General features: G+C 45.5%; 1 non-coding gene across 1 annotated transcript; it reads left to right on the top strand.

The window, feature by feature from the left end:
• Positions 1 to 4,660: 4,660 nt before the first annotated feature.
• Positions 4,661 to 4,825, top strand: LOC150008166 (U1 spliceosomal RNA). The gene has a single exon (XR_016511554.1). It is a non-coding gene; the product is annotated as a U1 spliceosomal RNA (small nuclear RNA).
• The last annotated feature ends 1,264 nt before the right edge of the window (positions 4,826 to 6,089 follow it).

Raw genomic sequence — 6,089 nt, 5'->3', positions numbered from 1 at the left:
CGCCCCTCCGGGCTCCCTCCCCTCGGGCCGGGCCTCTTCCCGCAGGGGTCCCCCCAGTGGCTTCTGCTGGGCCGGGGGCCCCTCTTCGGCGGCTGCAGCCCGCCCGGGCGGGGCCCACGTGCGGCCCGTTCCTAGTGCCGCCTGCGTGGGAGCGCGGGGGTGGGCACCGCCCGGCACGGCCTGCCAACCTCTGCGTGTTCCCTGCGCGGGGAGAGCCCCGCAGCCAAGGACAGGGGTCGGTTGCCTCTCTGATGAGTCCCCCACCCCCTCTCGCCGCTCCTTTTTTTTTTTTTTTTTTTTTTTTTAACTTTGAACCAGTAAGTTGCCCTTGGGCACCGCGACTGCCCAAGGAGCGTTGTGGGTCTTGCTTCTACTTGGACGCTCTCCTGAAATTTCCTCCCCAAAGCGAGCTCTGTTGGAGGGACCAGGCTGGGGATACGTGTGTTCGAGGACCGGGATGTGAGCCGGCCGTCTGATGTACGGGGGGGAATGGTTTAGACACCGAAGAAGTGGAGACTGGCACGGACCCGACGAGAACGCTTACAGCTGCATCCAGCGGATCCGTCGACAATGTTTTTTAGCCAGGAAAAATGACCGGCATTGAACATGCATTTTAAGGAGAACACTTCCTCGCCACCGTTAACTAAAAATGATTTGCACTTTTCAACCTGAAACAGCTCTGCCTTTGGGACTTCATTGCCTTCTGGTCCAGGAGGCTTGGCTGTCACCGCACGAACTCCCCGGGGCGCGTGGGGCACGTGGGAGCCTGTCCTCTTCGGGAGTCCTTGTGGCAGCTCAGGGGCTGGATTCTTATCAAGTGTTAAAGCACTTTCAGTTTCGTATTCACTGAAGGGATGTCCCTGTGAACTTGAGGAGAATGTGCCTTTTCTCATCCAAGCATCTTGATTACATCTTTTTCCCCCAGGACAGACGTCTTTCGTACATTTTATTCTGTTAACAACACGCAGCTTATGAGGGTGCTGTGAATCCCCACCGTATTTCTAGTGGTCTGCAAGTGAAGAAGGCTGAAACGCTTTATCTGGAATTCTCGACGTGGTAAATTTATGACGAATTCATTCTGTACGAACAAGAGGCTACCCACTGTCACACTGTGTAGCCTGCCTGGGGGCCTCTGAACTAGTGAGCGCAAACTCCAGGCCATGAACGTGAGGACTGCCCTCTATAAAGTCTGCGGACTGGAAGCCAAACACGAGGAGTGGACAAATATTTATTGTGCTTGAAATGAGTAAGAGTTGGACTAGTATCTGTATAAATGGCGTTGTGCCACATCACAGGGGAAGTAGAGAAAGTATACTTATTTTTAATAAATATATTTTTGGGTAAACTTTTTAAAAAGGAATTTTTAAGTGAGTTTATTGCTCGACATGGGCAGAATCTAGTGTCCAAAAAAAGACTAAAGAACAGTGTATATGACCTCAGTTCTGCAATGTCATTGCATTTGGGCCAGTGTCAATGGGCAAAGAGTTGGACTCTTCATGAAAATAAAATAAAAAAGTAAAAAACTAAAAATGTTATTTTCTTCCAATGAAAGTTGCCAAACTGGCCTGATTTGTGTAGGCTTTTTATTTATGAAATCAAAGCAACATGAATTAAGCACTGCTTCATTTCAAGCAAGGTACTGCCAGGGAAGCAAAAGCCTTTAACTTAGAATTACTTCAGATAAGCAGAGAACAGTTACAACTATCCTTGGAGTGAACATCAGTTCCTGCTTTGGTATGGACTGCTTATATTTTGAATGTCCAAAAAATTAAGAGATCTTTGATTACGGAGCTATTTAGAAGGGGGCAATGGTTAATGTTTTGATTTTTTGCTTTCTGGTTTCTTCACCTTCATTGGTTTGCCTTGTGAATTTCTCCAGCTCGGGCTTTTGGCATCTCTACAAAGCAGAAGGAGCTCTCTGGATTCTCTTAAAGGGGGGGGGGGGGGACCAACCCTTTAATTCTCCCCCCCACCCCCAAAAATAAATTACTTCAAATTTGTATCTGTTATTTCTTTTAGCCTAAAATAAAAAATCACAAGGTTCCTCAGTCTGTTCAGTTCCAGTGAAGCCACAGAGAATCTTAACGAGGGAGCAAACGGAGGCTGAATTTTGCAGACAGCCTGCCAATCTCTTCCTGAAACTATGCAGACCCAGTTCAGAAAGGAATGTAAACTTTTTTATATCAGAAACCTCAGTTTGCTTCTGTTTTGGGGATATTTTAGATTATAATTCCATTTAATAAATATTTGTTAAAGGCCACTATTCACTCAAAAGCATTGTTGGAGAAATAAAACCTAAAATCATGGATCAAAGAATTGACTAGGAACTTAGAAGTTATCTTATCCAGTCTCTCATAGTCTTTGTTTGTTTCTTTTTTGTTTTGTTTCCTGTATTAGGTGAGATCATATGGTATTTGTCTTTCACTGCCTGGCTTATGTCACTCAGCATAATTCTCTCTAGTTCCATCCATGTTGTCGCAAATGGCAGGAGTTCCTTCTCTCTTTCTGCTGCATAGTACTCCATTGTGTAAATGTACCATGGTTTTTGATCCACTCATCCACAGATGGGCACTTAGGCTGTGCCCAGCACTTGGCTATTGTAAATAGTGCTGCTATGAACATTGGGGTGCATAGGTTCTTCTGAATTGGTGTTTCAGGATTCTTCGGGTATAATCCTAGCAATAGAATAACTGGATCAAAAGGCAATTCCATTTCCAGTTTTTTGAAGAAATTCCATACTGTTTCCCATAGTGGCTGCACCAGTCTGCATTCCCACCAACAGTGCAGTAGGGTTTCCTTTTCTCCCCATCCTCACCAGCACTTGTTTGTTGATTTGTTGATGAGGGCCATTCTGACCGGTGTGAAGTGGTATTTCATTGTGGTTTTAATTTTCATCTCTGATGGCTAGTGATGTTGAGCATTCTTTCATATGCCTATGGGCCCTCTGTATGTCCTCCTTGGAGAAGTGTCTGTTCAGGTCCTTTGCCCATTTTTTAATTGGGCTGTCTGTCTTCTTGGTGTTGAGACATGTAAGTTCTTTATATATTTTGGAGATCAATCTCTTGTCTGAGGTATCATTGGCAAATATATTTTCCCATATGGTTGGTTCCCTTTTCATCTTGCTGATGTTTTCTTTTGCTGAGCAGAAACTCTTTACTTTGATGTAGTCCCATTTTCCCAAAGTCTGTTTAAGCAGCTTTTACTGCTGTGTTTTTTCTTGTCCCATTAAAAACTGAATGTTTCTAAGAAAGTTATAAAATAAGCCTTTCTTTGCTTTTTCCCTTTATTCCTTTCAAAAAAAAAGTCACGTTTTCTCCCACTCTCTCTTCCTTTTATTCTCCCATTGATCCATTCCCCAGACCTTCACTCCAAGCATCTGATAACTGCCAGACACTGTGGACAGAAAACAAAATGACAAGTCATGTTCCCTGCTCTGGAGGAGCTTCTAATCTAAGACAGCAGTTCTGAGTCCTCTCCCTGCTCCTCCCCGAATAGATAATATTCACATGCTCAACAACTCCCAGTATAGATGCAAAGATAAGGTAGACTGTGGCTTCTACCCAGTTTCCAGACCCATCTGTTGTATCTCAGCCCCTAATATAGCGAAGTAAACTGGAATATAAGTAGGCAGGAGTGACATTAGAGAAGAGGCCTTGAAGCCACTCTAGTTTAAGGTGAAGGACAAGTAAATTGTTTTCAGACTTCAGTACTTCAGCTTTTATTAGTACAAATAAGTTACAGTACTTTTCAGCGCTGATGAAGACATACCAGGATGACCCAACACTGCGGTGAAGACGCTCAGCAGTTACTTGTCAACTGCTTCTTCCTCTGCAGCCTTTCAGATTCTAAGGGAGTTGGGTCCTCTTAGCCTTTTCTTCTCAAGGACATCACGGTGTTAGTACACCTGACACTGTCAGGTGGACATTACACTTCCTCAGTGTCTTCCTCTAAATATGGTGACCAGAGGTAAAAAATTCTGAGCACTCCACTGCTATTAATGCAGCCTAATATTCCCTTAGGTTAGTTGTAGTACATTGCAACTACAGTATTTATTAACAACAGCTAGGCAGGTATAATGCAGTTTGCTAGGGCTCAGAAAAAAAAGGAACAGTATCTGCCTTCAACATGTCATAGCAATGTGATAGATGCTACAATAAAAACACATCTACGGTCCTAATGGGATTATGAGAGGCAGGTATAACCTTTAACTGTGAAGGTCCACTAGGACTTGAACTTGAATCTGTTTAGGGGAGCATTAAGAGATGGTGCTTCATACTCAAAGTGAAGCATGGCGGGTGTGGGCATGGGGGAACTTGGGGGAAGATCCTGCGCAGCAGAATCACAGAGGGAGGGAAGGCTTGGGCTCTCTAGAGAAGAGCGGGTGGTTGCACGGGGGTGGGTGAGGGCATCTTGTGGACAGAGTCCTTACCCTGTGAGGTTTGACACATCTCCAGGTATATAGTGTCAGAATTGAGTTGAATTATAGGACACCCTGCTGGTGTCTGAGAATTGGGCCAAGTTTCAGACCCAGACCCACTTGGATCAGCCTTATAATGTAATTAACCAAGCTGTGCTTAGCTGTGTTCTCAGGTAATGCGTCTGGTTGTAGACAGTGCTTTTTAGCCTCCTAGTTAGTTCTGTGTGAAAGCAAGTACTTCCCACACTTACCTGGCAGGGTAGATACCATGCTCACAAGGGTGATTTCCCCAGGGCGAGGCTTATTCACTGTAGTCTGGGATGTGCTGACCGCTGCAATTTCCCCACATGTGGGGAACTTAACTGTATAATTTGTGGTAGTGGGGGACTGCATTAGTGCTCTCTCCTGATTTAATAAATAAATAAATAAAAGCAAATATTTCCTACTTTCCTCTTTGGTTAGTTCCTGTGAGCCACAGAAAGGCACTTCCTCGGGAATACAAAAATAAGAATGCTTTTTTGGAGTTAGAGAAAGTGTGTGCAGGCCATCAGGAATACAGTATTCTGTTCGGCAGTTATAGTTTTGATCGATTGGCAAGCCTATTTGCAAATAATTCTTAATTATGTGGGAGTGCGTTAATCATGGAAGCAGGCCAAGTGCATGGTGTGGTGAAGTTGAACTAATGGAGAAAGAATGACCTTCAGACTGAACTTGAGCTCATGTGGTAGGAGTCCCAGGAATATGCTTTCTCTGCTCTCTTTGCCTTCAGTGAAATCCCCACCAAGTAGCTGAGGGATAATCCCCAAATGCTTAACCCCCCCCCCCCATACCTGCATAGTTAAGGGTTGATTGTGGGGTTTTTTTTTTGTTTTTTTTTACAATAATGGCTGACAGAGATACTAACCCTAATATGGGGGCATTTTAGTATCATTACTTGAAACATCCACTGGCCTTTCATTCTAAGGCTAACCAGCGTGGATGAAGTGTGTTGAGTGACTGAGGTGGGCATGGGCAGGGTGGGGGGTGTATGGGGGAGGAGGGGGATCACCAAAGGCGGGAGCCAGGGAGAAAAAGGTGGCAAAGACAAACATCACCCCGACCATTCATAGAATAATCTTGGGAAAGGCCATGGGCAGTGGGGCTTTCACTCACCTGCTTGACACAGCAAAACAGGCAGCTGAGGAAGAGCTAAAGACCTAGGCATTGTTTTTAGAAACTCAGAGGTGGCCTTTGGAGTGTCCATCCTGAACACCTTGCTAAAGCAGTTCAAGGCTCCAACAAGGTTAATTGTGTAGGTTACTCAGTTCTTACTGACACAGCCACCTGCCAGGGTCCCATTCCAGATCCTCCGGAAATAATACCGTCTTCCTCCGGCTCTCCAGGCTTGAGCTTCTTCAAAGCTCGTTCGCACCTTCTAGGGCCCAAAGGATAAGGGCGAGGCCAGAGCAGGTGGTGGGCACTCCAGGAGCTCAGCTCTAAAGGCTTTCCCCTCCCTGCAGCCTCCTCCAGCCCTCTGGTTTCCGTGAACATTGTAAGATATTCGGTGGGCACAGAGCAGTCCTGGGGCTTTTCTGGTTAATGGTAATTGCAAGTGAGACTCGGAGTCCCATAACTGGGTACCCTGAGCCTTGAGCAGCCATTGGGTGAGCGGCTAGTGATGGAGTTGCAGGGA

This window comes from Furipterus horrens, unplaced genomic scaffold, assembly GCF_987537825.1.
Source record: "Furipterus horrens unplaced genomic scaffold, mFurHor1.1.pri manual_scaffold_5, whole genome shotgun sequence".
In the NCBI taxonomy this organism is placed as follows: Eukaryota; Metazoa; Chordata; class Mammalia; order Chiroptera; family Furipteridae; genus Furipterus; species Furipterus horrens.
Note: the sequence above shows the minus strand (reverse complement) of the source record. Positions and strands in the feature narration are given on the sequence as shown.